This window comes from Anguilla rostrata, chromosome 13 (assembly GCF_018555375.3).
Source record: "Anguilla rostrata isolate EN2019 chromosome 13, ASM1855537v3, whole genome shotgun sequence".
In the NCBI taxonomy this organism is placed as follows: Eukaryota; Metazoa; Chordata; class Actinopteri; order Anguilliformes; family Anguillidae; genus Anguilla; species Anguilla rostrata.
In genome coordinates, this window is record NC_057945.1 from 11,168,972 (window position 1) to 11,183,851 (window position 14,880).

At 50.8% G+C, this 14,880-nt stretch overlaps 2 protein-coding genes across 4 annotated transcripts in view; both read left to right on the forward strand.

Annotated features, from left to right (window-relative positions):
* LOC135237099 (HIG1 domain family member 1A, mitochondrial-like) overlaps window positions 1-14,880 on the forward strand; it is a 193,315-nt gene that overhangs the window by 40,259 nt on the left and 138,176 nt on the right. The gene's annotated exons all lie outside the window — the stretch shown is intronic.
* The window catches only part of LOC135237486 (nck-associated protein 5-like), a 68,359-nt gene that overhangs the window by 6,654 nt on the left and 46,825 nt on the right, over window positions 1-14,880 (forward strand). The gene's annotated exons all lie outside the window — the stretch shown is intronic.

Genomic DNA, 14,880 nt, shown 5'->3' on the forward strand with positions numbered 1-14,880 from the left:
GGGGGGATCTAAATAGGTCACATAAACGGGGATAAAGTCGACCGCGATGATCTGCCGCACGCAATGCCGCAAACATTCACCATCTGGCAACGCGAGGTGGAATTTACCTCATTTTTCTGTCCTCCTCCCCATTCTCTCTCTCTCTCTCTCTCTCTCCCTCCTCCTCTTACTCTCCCACTCTCTCACTCTCTTTTATAATCGCGTCGCAATCCCCAAATCCTTCTTAAGGGATTTCCCCCCCCGAGCTGCGGCGCTGGCGTCGGCAGTGTGGAACGAAGGGCGAGCCGGACGCAGACGGCCTCTCCTTATCTCACAGAGGGCCTCGCGTCGGCCGCCGGTCGACTGCGTGCGTGTTTTTTTTTCTTTTTTTCACGTTCCCGCGCGCTCTTAATTCGGAGCTTCCCACTCTTTAAACGGCGGTAGCGAACAGCAGCCCACTTCTCGAGCGACCTCATTCGACGGAAGCGCGGAAGGTTAAGAAAACAATGTGGGAGACGCGCGTTGTTGTCAAGCATTCAGCCGCACGGTCTTTTGAATTACGGTTTCTTTAAGTGGGAGCTCTCGAGTGTGGCTTTAACATTCCCCCCCCCCCCAACCCTGCACTGAACCGAAGGCTGTTTGTTCACTTCTGCTTACTAGTGCTGTTGTCGCGCGTGCTAGCCTGATGCACAGAAGTCGTCCTTCCTTTAGTGTTGCGGTTGATGTCTCTCGCTGTTCGTTGTTGTGGCGCGTGAGGTCTATCAGAAAACATTGTGATACACGTGCATGTCTGTAGCCTAAATTTCTAGAAGTATCTTGATATGATTTTTTTTTTTTTAATTTTCTTGGTGGAATCCCCCCCACTCCCCGTACTTACGGCCTGCAGGGAATCTGGCATTAAAACTGCCCGGAGACGGACCTCTTTGTGGGGGGGGGGGGCGGGGTGCCCGGTTGTGCCGTGCGGCAGAGACGGCCGTGATGAGGCGCGACGGAGCGTTTTGGAGCTCGCCCGGAGGGCGTCCCGAGCCCGCTCCCTCACGCCCCCTGGAGGAGGTGCTGCGGGGGCGAGCGGGGCGTGCGGCGGGCCGAGCCGAGCCGCACCCTTCAGCGCTCTTTGTGAGGCACGGAACCGCACGCGCTTTAAAAACGGTGCGATTGTTCTGTAATTTATGCCTGGGAACCGAAAGGGATCTAAATGCCCCAGGGCTTCTTCTGCGCACCCACAGAGACTATTCTTCTTACATTCATTTATAGTATCGTTCCTCCTTTCTAGCCTCGGCCTATATCGTACCTTTTATTGTGTTGCTATGCTTACATGAGCGTCGGTAAACAAATGAAATACAGGCGGTAAACACAGAAGCTAAGATGGAAGAATGTTGTGTGTTTTTTGTTAGCTAGCTTTTCTTTGCCAGACTGGTTAATAAAGGCTGAAGAGTCAGCACATCTGGCTGAGAATGGGGGGGGTCTCATTTCTTAAATTAGGGGCTTACCCCTCTTACCTTGCCGTTTGAATGCAGTTGAACAGGCGCTGAGGGCTCTGGTGGGCCCCTGTGTTGTGTGTACAGCTGTTAATACTGGAGAGTGCATGGCCGGTCATTACATCACTCAGGGGGGAGGAGAGGGAGGGTTTCGGTGGGTGGGGTTGCCCTCATTGTGCACCAGCGACTCCTCTGCAGCCTGCCTGTGCCAGCTGGGCTTCAGCTGTGCCCCTCCCATGCAGTGACCATGTGATTCGAGCTTTAGAGCTGAAAAACATAAATGGACAAAATGAATCGCTCAGTTATAAGCTGGTCACACTGTGAAGAGGCACCAAAGCGGTTTTCTCCGTCTGAGCAGCCACTGTGACATCACAGAAGGTAGTCACGTGACCAGGGGCTTAGGGCCTGCAGGCAGGTGAATCCAGAGCCTCTGGGCGTCGGCGGAACGGCAGGCGCCTTCGCCGTGGAAACAGGCCTGCCGCTCGGCGGGGCATCCGAGCAGAACGCGCACGCCCCCCCCCCCCGCTCGCAGGCATCCCGCGTTTACGCTCCCGCTCGGAATCCTTCAGCCTCCGCGGCGTTACGCAACGCCGCACGAGTGGCTATTTTTAGACTCCGGCGGCGGCGCGCAGCTCGCCGCGCGTCGAGAGGAAGGGCAGCGGCCCGCTCGCCGTTTCCAGCTTGTCTCCCTCCCTGACCTTTCACACCGCGTTCTTTTTTTCCACAATAAGAGCGTCTTCGGATGCCTCGCGCGAGGCTCCAGCGTCGCTCCCGTCTTCGCCCTGCTAAGTCCGCCCGCTGCTTTTGCAGCCGGCCTCCCTCCGCGCCTCACCCTCGTGTCTTCGTGAGGCAGGCGGCCCCGGGCTCGTGTTTGCACAACCGGGGCAGGGTCGCCGGGGCAGGGGCGCGATTCGGAGAGCAGAGCCTCCGAAGCAGCCGTTTGATCCGAAACCGAAGCGGTTTTTTACACCGGCGGTAAAGCGCATACGCAGCGGGGCTCGACCACAGACACAGCGCCTTCGTTCGGAGCTTCGGGATTGGCTAATCGGAATGTGATGCTGTCTCATGTCAGCGAGTCACGTGTATCTGGCTTTGTTGCAGCGGGGTTAAATAAAATACTACTGGGTCAAATGACCCCTTTCCCGTTGGACACGACAGTGTAAAATGAGTGATGGTTCACTGGAGCCTGTTTCAGATTGAGTGAGGTGTTACTGGCGTGATCATATTTCATTGCATTACATTACATTACAGGCATTTGGCAGACGCTCTTATCCAGAGCGACGTACAACAAAGTGTATAACCATAACCAGGAACAAGTATGACGAAAACCCTAGAGAGAAGTACCGGTCCAAGTGCAGGGAACAACCGCATAGTTCAACTTGGGCCCTAAGGTTATACTGATTAACACTAACAACGAGAACGGCAACAACGCGATCTATGGAAAAAATGCAAGCAGTAGTTAAGACAGTTAATGCAATAATGCATTTCATGACCATTGTGTACCTTATTAGCCCTGTTACTCAAATCACGGCCCCGGAGGTCCGAGCGCTGCTGGGTTTCCACCCTCCCTTTACCGGGGATTCAGGTGTGAATGCGGTCTGGCCAATCGGTGGCAATAATTTTCCAGTTAATTAGCTGGGGGAAAAAAAAACCAGGGACGGATTTGGATTCGAGGTCCAGATTTGAGTATCCGTGCCTTACAGCCTCTCTAAGCAGGTTGCCAGATCCTGGCAAATTTTGGTTATAGAAACCACATAATTGGTGGTTTGGGGGGCCCACCAACAACATGACAGGGAGTGTCTGTTCTGTAGCCAGGCCCTTTAGGGTGCGCTTCCATTTTTTTTTTTGCTCGTTTGCGCAAATTAAAAACAGAAAAAAAAAAATAGGCGAACCAAAAAAAAGAAAGAAAAAGGCGTGTTGCCTTCAGCGCGTGAAACGGTCCTGAGTGCGGTGTGAATTTCGGCAGACGTGGCGGCTCTGGTTCGAGCGGGCTGCGGTTTTGCCGCTCCCTTTGTGCCGGATGGGGGAGGTCCGGCGCGTTCCCCCCCCGCCCCCCCCCCCCCCACCCCAACCCCGCCAAAGTGCTGCGGCGGCTTTTCCTCTTTTGTTTTTTCCCCCCCAGACTGCACCGCTTTAAATAGAAACAGTCTCTTTGCGGACAAAAGGCTTTTTGCGAAATGGAGACCGCGCCTCACGGGGAGCGTAGACACGAGGCCGGCCTCCCCTTTGAATGTTACTCATTCTTTTGTGGCCAGCGGACTGCTCCCGCCTTGCATTTATTGGATTTAAAAATAAAAATATGCAAATAAAAATGATATTAACCCCCCCCCTAAAAATGACACGCTGCCTGCAGGCTTGGAGCAGTTGGATTCTGTGATGTTCCAACATCGCTGTGAAATATATGTGCATAGTAAACGGCTTTCTTACAGAGAGAGCGCGCCGCCATTGGCTGGTTTTTTCGAGCACGGGGTTTTTCTGATTGGTGGCCCAGTTGTGAAGGCTTGTTCATTAAAATTTTTTTGAGAAGGGTAGCGTGAACAGAACACAAGACGGTGTGGGGGTGCGGGAGGGGGTGGCAGAGACATCGTTTAGTTAAATGCTGCCTGGGGCACCAGTCGCGTGTCAGATGTAACATTCACTTTAAATATTGATTTGTTTTTGCCCTATAAAAGTCGCACGCTTGTTAAATATTGAAAATGCGTACGCCGATTTTGAGACAGGCAAAGTGTTTGTGAGGGGAAAGCGCGTAGGTCGTTCTCCCGCGATCTGAGCGTCGTTCCCTCTGCCGTTCCTTAATGGCTCGGCCTGGAATGAGAACAAAGATTCGTCTCAGACAGCCTGCCACAGTCCCGCTGTGAAGAGGAATCGAATCGAATCGAATCGAATCGAATCGAACGGCTTTAAAATGTGATCCCAACAAGCAGGAGAGAGTTGGAGACCCGCGAGCCCGGGGTTTGAATCTTTTAAAAGGTGACTCATGAGCGGGATTAAACTGCGCGAACCGTAGGGACGAGACTGCCGTTGTTACGTTACTGCAGCAGTTTTCCAGCTTAATGGAACCTGCTATCGCTGTGGTAGCGCTGGAAGGCGTCTGAAGATCCTGGCTCATGGTTTCCCACGAGACGGCGTAGCGCTTCAAAAACTCTCCGGGAAGAGCTCTCTTGTTTCCCGTAACGGCGGCGCGTCCACATTCTGGGGGAGCTTTTGTTCCGTACGGGAACGGGGCGTGATCCTCACACCCGCGCTGGTGCGTTCCCACATGCAGGCCTTAAAAGATTATTAATAACTTTTGAAAGATTATTAATAACTTCAGTCCATGCGCGGTGTGTCCATTGAAAACCCAGCGGGGCTTGTTGAAGAACTCCCGGTGTTGAGGAACACTCAACGCTGCGACTTAAAAAGATTTTGCGTCGATACAGTTCGGTTCTGAATGACTGGGCTTGCGTCTGACCACAGGGACAGTTGGGTTCAGTGGAACCAGCCCCTTGCCACATGCGCACGGGTTTGTGTCCAATGAGGACCCGGTTCGGCCTGTTTCTGTATGGTTGCTGGGTGTGGAGTGCAGGCCTCAGATTCAGGGAGGAGCTGCTTTGGCTGTGCAGGAGTGGACTGGGGGAGGAGCCGAAGACGTGGAAGCGTGCATCTGTTTGGCAGTATGGTGTGGACGTTACAGCAGCTGCCTGCTACGCTGCCTCACAGAGCTACTGAGATTACACCGCTGTGCAGAATAAGGCCCTCTGGCTAATGCATGATGACGCCCTGCGGCACGTCACTGAAAGAATTCCCTCAGATTCACCGAACTGCGCGAGTGTCTGCGCGGCGAAGGAATGCGTGTAGTCTTACCCGGTGCTACTGGAAAGGGATTCATTTAATGTTATCGGTTATCTGACTCCACAGTAGCGTTTTAACCTTTCCTCTGCGCTCACGGTTATACATAGAAGGAGGAGACTGCTTTCCGCCAGCAGTGTGGCTCTTTATGCGCATAGCTGTCTGTCTTGGGAGACGCGGACGTGCCTCTGGCTTGTGTAGCCTGCATAGACACAATTGTGTATCTTGCTATGACACTAGTGCATTAGAGCGGTGACACAGGGTGCCGATATCCTGAGTTCTATGTCTATGTTAGGACCTTAATGTATGTATGTGTGCATAGCTGGATGGCTATATGTGTATGACATACAGGAGACCGTGTTAGTGAGTCTTAGTGAACCATTGCACTTTTCCCCTTATATACCCAAAGATCAAAGGAAAACCCATCAAAGGAAAAGTCATCAAATACAGACTCAGTCAATGATCCTGCTTGCGCTGTCTCTGTAAGCATAGCACACTGGGTTAAATTTTGTAGTTGAGACACCAACTTGTTCCTCATGACATTGGCTTTCCAACAAAACCAAATACTATGATTACACTATCTTAGGGAGAACCTACGGTTTACATAATGCTGATCCAGTAGGATGTTTTGCAACTGAGCACTGTCTCTTTATCGCACCCCGCCGACTCTCTGTCAGCACAGTAAACAGTCTGTTTTCCTCTGGGGGGTCTGATAAGGGGCACGCTTCTGTTAACCCCCCCCCCCCCCACCACCCCCACCCCGCATTGCCCATGAACTCATTTGCTCAAAACTGCATCCTGGTTAAATTCACATCCTGGATCTTTCATACTGGCCTCGTAATCATTCCTAGGTCTGGCTTACAAATCCACTCCTCTTCGCCGCTGTTTGTGTGTGGTGAGCGTTCTGGCACAAAATGGCTGCCGTGGATCACCCAGGTGGGTGCAAGCAGAGATATTTTGGAAAAACATGAGGAGATTCACCAACAGGAACTGATATGACGGATGACAGGGCAGTGCCATTCAGTAGTGTTAGCTTAGCATTTTATGATCTCTGTTGCAGTCTTTAGCTCAGGTCCTACACCGGAGATGCTTGGGATTTTGTATGTTGTAGTCTTCTGCTGTAAAAATGTTTCAAAGTGTCAAAACTGCTTGTTTAGCTGGATTAACATTAGTTGTCACGTATCGTGATTCACCATGCATTGAGGCAGACAGAACTTTTCATGCATGAAGAGGAAAAATGGAAATATAAGATTTCTAATCATTGTTATCAGGATTTACATAGGACCCTCAATGAAGTTCCCTATTTATTTCCGTTCATTTTTTTTTTTCGCAAGTAACAGTCTTAGCACTGCTTTATAATAAAACAACCCACAGCCCATAGCACGGCCATTCACAATGAATGGAAGATTTGCTAATTGTTGCTACTATTAATTTCTACTAGTGTTATGGCTCATTGTCTTTGGTGCAACACATTGGTGCTGGCTGAGATCAGCTTCTACTATATAAGCCCTGTATCAATCCATTTCTTAATAATAATAATAATAATAATAATAATAATAATAATAATAATAATAATAATAATCATCATCATCATCCATAAGTGAACCACCCCAGGCTTCAGATGGAGGCCAAATAAACTCTCTTCTTGTGGAATGCTTTTGAAACGTTTTTGGTGTCCATGACTGCCTATTCTGGCGGAGACGCACACAGCCCTTGTACTCAGAAGTGAAATATTATTTCTCGGAGAGATACGCTGGTTGATAAATACATAATGTGGATGCCGTCTGCGCCTGGCCTGCCCCCTGACGGGGGAAACATGAGACGTGGTTCATTAGAAAAAAGGGACTCCTTGGTGCAAGCAGCTCGGCTGTTTTCATATTAAATAATCAGCATTCGACAGTCTCGTACTGCAAAAATGGGAGCCGGTGTGTTGTCCAAAGTGCTTTTTCATTGGTTGTTTTAAAATTAAGAAAGCAGGGCCCCATTTGGGGAAAAGAGCATTGAAAATCAAATCAAAGCAGAGCACTGTTGTGAGTTTAAAAAAAAAAAAAGGTCAAAGGAGGAGTCGTAAGCACAGAAACTTGTGTGTGTTTTAGGAATGCTGGGTCAGTTTTCCCCCCCTCCAAAATTTTTTCCCCCTCCCGTGGTCACAGTTTCCTGTGATTTCGCCTGAATTCGGTGTGGCTACTGCATTATGTAAATCTAGACTTTCTGTGACAAAATAATAGCTGTAATCAAGAAGCGTAATTGCAGTCTTTCTGGATGTATATATTTTCTTTTGACTTGGAGGAAAACTGAAAACAAACACTTTTGCCGAGGAGACTATATTTGACTCTACCAGGTCACCCGTCGAGTTTGAGGATTTATGCACACAGACACACAGACACACACACACACACACACACACACACACACACACACACACACACACACACACACCTCACACTGTTGTCAGAGTGCTGCTAAGAGAGGACTTTTTTCTCCAGCGCTCGCTGTTGTCTTTTCCCTGCCTCTCCTCCCCGGCCTGGGATGCGGTCTCTGCGTTTAATCCTAATCCCATCTGCCGAGCGCTTTGTCTCTTTCCCACTTTACCTTCCCACTTCACGGCCTTTGTCTGAATGAAAGGCTCTTCGGGCTTTGCGTCTTATTGCTCTGTTTGTTCTCCCAATTAAAGCTGTAGGAGGAAACGAGAGAGGAACCATCTGGCTAAACGTGTATGCTTCTGAACCGAACAGACCACAAAAGGCAGAGGGAGAGACTCTTCACGGTGCTTCATTTTTATTTTGTTTTATTTGACGTTGCTTGTTTGACTGACTCCTGGCTCGTCTGTTTGAGTGATATATATTTTTCTGAAGTGCTGTATCATCATAACTGACTGGTGTCAGCCTCCTTGCCCTTATTTGTAATCGGGCGAGTTCAGAATTATTGACAGTTGGTCTCGTTCGATTTTTCCCTGCGTCGCTAAACGGAGAATGCTGGGAAGTGATGCACCTCCTAGATTTAAAAAAGGGTTTGGCTGAGACTAAAAAGCAGGGTAAGCTCTCCTGTCCTTCCCAGCTGCGGTCGTCTCTCTCATTTCGGTTTGGCACCGCTCTCCTGCTTTGTCATGCGCTGCGTTCGCCAGTACCCGTCCCGCGGGACTCCCCCCCACCCCCCCACCCCCAGGCCAATAAGCCGGCGGAGCAGAACCCGAGTGGAAGCCGCTCGCTCTCCGCAGGGGGTCCGCAGGGGGAGCCCTAATCCCCGCGGTCGGCCCGGGCGCGCCGGCGGTGTTAGCGGCGGCCCGCGCTGGCGTTCGTCGCGGTTTCGTCCGCGGCGGGGCCAGATGGCCGGTGAAGGCCGCGGCGCGGCGGGAGGGAGGGACCCCCGCGGCGCTGATGCGGGGCCCCGCTCGTCCTGCAGGTCCCCTGGCGGTTTCCCCCTTTTGTCGCCCTCGGGGGCCCCCGTATCCCTTATGCTAATGGGGCCGGTGATTTAGTGCTCAATTACGTCCCGCGCCGCGCCCTCTTTGTGAGTGGGTTTATAAACGCCGGAGCGCGCGCGCGTGTGGAGAGGCGGGTCCAGCACAGCCGCCCTTCCAGCTCCTCGCTCCGAACGCTGCCTGGCATAAGGCTGGTCCCAGGCGGCAGGTATCCGGAGCAGCGACTGGGAGACTGGGGGGGGTAAAATATGACGGGGCTTTATCCGAAGCAGGAAGTGCACGCTCTGCACCCTCGTCCTTCCTGCGAATGACCCGTTGGGAGCGTGTCTGAGTTCCTACAGGACGGGCAGGCCTCTGTGTGCACTGAGTTCCTGCAGGACGGGCAGGCCTCTGTGTGCACTGAGTTCCTGCAGGACGGACAGGCCTCTGTGTGCACTGAGTTCCTGCAGGACGGGCAGGCCTCTGTGTGCACTGAGTTCCTGCAGGACGGGCAGGCCTCTGTGTGCACTGAGTTCCTGCAGGACGGGCAGGCCTCTGTGTGCACTTCAAACGGTCCATTCATCAATATATTTCAAATTCACATTTTTTTGAATGAACTGTTTCAGCTCAAAATAACCTTTTCAAGGCAGAGGTGAGAGCTGTGTTGCTGCTTCTCGTTCTGTGTTTGCATAATCGGCACGATGACTGCGAAGCGGCATTGATCTTCGCCTTGAACCTTTACGGGGCAAGTATTTGGGGAGCCGGGACATGTGTAAGCCATTTTGTCTGTTTATCTTTTTTTTTTCCGGGGAGCGCTGCGTGACCCTGCTCCTTCGTCCGGTCCATTTCAGGCCTTCTGACTCACGGATTCATTGAGGGGGGGGTTTCCCCCCCCCCTAACGGATCTACTCAAGTGCGATTTTGCGTCGGCGGACGCAGGAAGCGCGGGATCATTATGATGTCACGGGAGGGAAGGAATGAGGCACCGCCGCTCCGACACAAAGAGAAGAGAAGAGCCCCCTCCTCCCCCACCTCTGCCCTTCGCCCACATCTGCTCCGGGGGCCGCCCCCGGAAAGTGGGGGGGTCCGCTTTCGTTCGCCCGCCGCTTCCTGTCCCGCCCGCTCCCATCTAGGGCCGCTTGTCCAGAGGCCCGCTCCCAGAGCACGGGGGGGGGGAAAGGCGTTCGCCATCAGGGTCAGAATTCACCGGCCTGTGATTCGAAAAAGATCGTCCGCGCAGCACGAGGCAGCGGGTTTGCAGGAAAGGCGGTTTTAAGGCTGCCGAACGCTGCCAAGCTGTGGAGAGTCTCCGTTTCAGTGTAATTTCCTGCCTGCTTTCACTGTGACTTAGTTTACCTCATAAAGGTCGAGGCACCGCTCTGGGTTCCAGGCTGTGGATGTGAAGGAATTCCAGGACAAAAGATGAATAATCTGGACTTTTTTTTTGTTGTCCCTTTTAGAGGGGCATTTTCCACGCATATCCGAGCAAGTCTGTGCGTGGAGGATGATGAAATGTGTATGAGCAGTTGAAAATGTGCGAATAAAAATTGCACCAAGGACAGGAACTGTGGCTGCACCAACCGCTGCTTCCAAAACTGGCGGTTGGGACCATTGACGTGAAACCCACCGGACCGTCCCGCATACGGCGCTTGGGTGACACGTACGAAAGCAGGCCGTCGTCACCCCATCCCCCCCCCCCCCTCTTTGTGCTGCCGTTGCCTTTGCTGTGTTACGGACGAGCAGTTTGGTTTGAGGTTTTTTTTTTTTTTTGTGAGGATGTAGAAATATTCAGCAGTCACTCCCTGGAGCGATAGAGTAAGGATGGCGGGGGCTCAGCGGGGGTTGGGGTAGGGGGGGTTTGGTCCTGGAGCCTCCCAAGGCAAGGCCCCTCCCCCCGTCAAACACGGTGCAGATGTTTGGAGGAAATAAATGAGCCTTGAGCATGGTTCTCGGCCCCGCCTCCTCTCCCCTTTTGTGTCCCCTCACCAGCCAACCAGAGCAGCAGGCCGGCTTTTCTTACGGCCCTGACGGCTGAGCTACCGTATGTGCTTATGCAGCAGGTTTAAAAAGCTGATTACACAAATTTCTACAAGGGAAAGCCATTGATTCTCACATTATCATCCTCATTTCTCATTTACTGGAGTAGTAAATAATTGTCCAGCGTTCTATTATGTCATCCATAAATGTTACACGTTTTTTGAAAATATGCACGGTCAATAAAAATGTTTTGAAAATGTCAATATTGAATATTGCCGGTGGAAGAGTGTTTATTTTGATGTTCCGGACTCGCATCATGTGAACGGCTTTGTTACAGCCGACCAAGCTCATTCCCTTGGCTTTATCACTGGCCACTGTGTGAGGCGTGAAAGTGAGCACCCTATGGACTGTGCAAAACCCAAAGAGTTTCTATGTGATCCATTTGTCAGAGAAAACAAACACGTAATCTCTGCGATTTTTTAAGGCGAACTTTTTTTTAAAGCGTACTTGTTTGAATATTAACTTTTTATCCCCCCTCTGTTGAAACAGCCGGTTTAGTGTCTCAACGCATCCATAAATGTTTCTAATGAATGTTGAATGAATAAATGTAGGCTAAAGCAGACATGGCAAACCAACACGCACTTGGCGCTAGCGAAAACCCGCCTCGAATTGCGATTTTAATCAAACAGAGCGAAATGGGTCAGCTGCAACTTTCCAGAGCAGAGAAAGCGGTCCAAGGTGCAACCGTCGTTCCATATGGACGGGACTCGGTCAGCTGTGGGGCGGGAGTATTAAAAACAATATTTTATCGGCCAAAAAAATCGCTTCTGTTGCTTTGATAAATCTGAAATGCGAGGTTTCTAAGCCTCAGATTGGTTTCATAGAAAACGAGCCCTCGGGAAAAACAAGCAGATAACGTGAAGTGCCTTTCTGTGACCGCTTGTTTTCCTTTTTTTTTAATGAAATGGGTCAGCTCCTAGAGTTCTGCCCTATTAATCACAGCCCAACCGGTGGCATAAGAAGCTTAGAGACCGCCGGTTCCGCCCCTGCCTGCGATTAATATCGAAGTCGCTGCGCTAAAGGGGTCACTGTGCTTTTAAAGCACCGGGGCCGTTAATCCAGCCCATAAACCCTCGCCGCACTACGGACGATTATTGCTTGCAGATGTGCGAGCGCTGTGTGTTTTCTCTCTCCGTCTCCCGGTCAGCAGCGTATAAGCCCAGAGCTGTTTGTGTAGCTGCAGCTGGCCAAGAACTCTGCGGCTGGGGGGAGTTGACTCGGAATTCAGAGCTCTTCCCTCCATATGGGAACCATTCCAGTCGGGTCCCCCATCTTTTCGGTGCTTTTGTTTAACACACAAGGTTGATGAAACAGGACTTGCGCCACAAATCCAACATATACATCTTGTCATCGTGTAAATCTGTAAGATAATATATAGGCCTATGTAATATAATATACAAGGTTCTACATACGTAAGGAGTGTTTCTGTGTTCACAGTGCCTTACTGGTGTGTTTTTCAGTAAGTTTGAGGAGAGGAACCAGCAAAATACACACACACACAAATGTTTCTTTGGTGTTGGACCCAAAACATTTAACCAAGATACAGAAATGTTATATTTTCAGGATTTTTGTTGTATCTTTCCTTCCCAGGAAGATAAAATGACAAAATATTTTGAATCTGTTGGATCTGCGTTTCAACTGAAGTGACACTGGCAAACCCAAAATAAAGAGAAGTTGAACTTGAGTTCCTGAAAGAGTGTCGGCTTCCTTCCTGCATCTCCGGTCTCGGTGCCCTGTTTGCACAGGCCGCTCCTGTCAGTGCGTTTATATGTATTCGCCTGGGTGCTGTTCGCTTGCCTCTGTGAACCCTTTATTTATACTCACTGCACACCTCTCCCAGCCTGTCTTGCTGATAGGTTTCAAAGCCTGTTTCATGTCTGAAGGTGTTGGGGTTTTAATCTGGACTTTTCCGTCATCGCGCTGCTTTCCCCTGCTAGTTTACCGGTCGTGTAAAAAGGTTTCATTATTAGCCCTTTACTTCCTCTCAGCATGTGGGGTTCTTGCGTTTGTTTCCTGTGCAGAGGGTTGGCAGTGCGGTGACTCTTGACCTGCTTTGGCAACTCTGGGCTAGCTGTTTGGGCGTTCTGATGGAGGGAGAAGCAAACGTATCGGGTCATGCTGTCCCGGGCTGGGGAGCAGAGTCGTCTGGTTGCCACGGGCGCTTGGTGTGGCGATGAGTCCCACCCGCCATCACAGGCTAGCGGATTTAGCGGTAATGGCTTAAAGTCTGCTTACACGTGAAGGGTATGTTATTATACCAGTATGTACATACACGGTGCATGTATGCGTGAGGACGCATTTGTGTGAGGCCTGGGGACTACATCTGGCATGCAATTGGAGTTACGGATGCAGAATGCACTTTGCTAATTGCAGCGGTGCCGGATTAGCCGACGGTAGCAGCGCGGGTTTGAGCTGCCGCTGCTGGTGCTGTATGTAGGTCGGGGGGGGGATGCGGTATCGGCCTTCGGGCCCAGGCCGTAGGAGTGGGGGGGGGGGGGCTGGGTCTGTCGAACCTGGCGGTGGTGGGTGGGTAGACACATGCTTCCCCCATGCCTCAGGCTTCAGTCGCAACCAGGCCACCTCTTCTCAGCCCCCCCCCACCCCCACCCCCAAGGGGAATCGGCTGGTCCGGGGCAGGGACGAGCACACAAGCGACACTTAGACTCGTGGGGGTTGTGTAATGGACATTTTGACAATGTGAAGCTCTTCATCGGTACCCCAAGGGGTGGAATCTGGGTAAGGAAACGTCAGCGATGCGGGTCACAGGCTTACGTTGACGTTGACGTCCTGGGACAGCGGCCTGGAGGGCGTGGAGGTGTACCCCGTGACACAGTGCTGAGACAGCAACTCCAGAAGGGCTTCAGCCAAAACGATGGGCTAGGTGCTGGCCCATCTCCTGGAGACATTGTCTGTTAAGCTATGAATGTTTCCCCTGCACATCTGGCTGCAATTTCACAAGTTACGCCTGTCGGTTTTCTTTATGCACACCCTCATCTCTGATCTTACATATTATGTTATTACTTTTTTTTTTATTTTATTTTTTTTTTTTTTTTTTTTTTTTACATGACTTCCAGGTAAGTCATGTAATAGTTATGTAAAACAAGTCATTAGATTTATTTGTCAGGTTTGTGTGTGTGTGCTTTGTATAGCCTAGACCTATATGTTTGATAAATACAAACTCGATGACAGAAAGTATTGAGTTATTCGTACTGCTACATTAAGCATCATCGCACCGAAGCTTGGTTCAAGGATCTTTTGGTTTTATGATTGGCTAATGTATTCATGCTACGGTTGCCTAGTTACAGTGCCGGTCAGAATTTCACTTAATGAATGTTAAGGAAAGAGAAGTGCGGTGGTCATACCACAGAGAACTGTCCTCTGTAGATTCCATGAAAAGTAGGACAAGCCCAGGTATAGTAGCTAAGCGCTTGCAGTGCCGATAACTGCAGTTCTTTTGGAGGGCAAAGGGATACATTTGCTGCTTCCTGTAGAAGCCTGCAGGTTCTTAATCGCAGGCCCTGGATGAGACCATTTTTGGGCCTCAGTGGGCCATGTCATCGTGGAGCCATTCGAGGCATGGAGCAGACCAATGGCTGGTGCTATGGTTAATGTATATCATGTGTGTGCTCCCTAGAGAGGAGCCAGGCAGGGGTGCAGGAATTTGCACGGGATTCCCCAGCACTGTTCACGGAGGGCCAGACGGAGGATTGCTGGAGGATTTGCTTTTCAGCCTAAAAATCTGCGAATAATTCAGGCCCAAGAAAATAGGTGAGGTGTGTTAACTGATAGACGAAGCACTCGAATGCGCAGTTAAGTGTGAAGTATCAATGAAAATCAGGCACGACTCTTGGCATTCGCCTTGGCATGACTCTACTGGATATGTCCCCACGCTAAAACACGGAGTGCTCGAATAAGCCTGGAAACCGTAATGGGGAGGGGGGGGGGGGGGGGGGGGCAGGAATGCAAGATCTGAAACTAACCAAACCAGGAACCAGGCCGCATTATTACAGTTTTTCAGCTGGGAAAAAAAACGTTCCTCAACCTCAATCCCTGTAATCATAACCCCGCAGAACGCTTAGCTGCATATTGGACGTTAAGCTCTAAAAACGTCCGCGTTCAGTCGCCACTGTTTCTCGTTCAACGTGTGCCATGTATAAT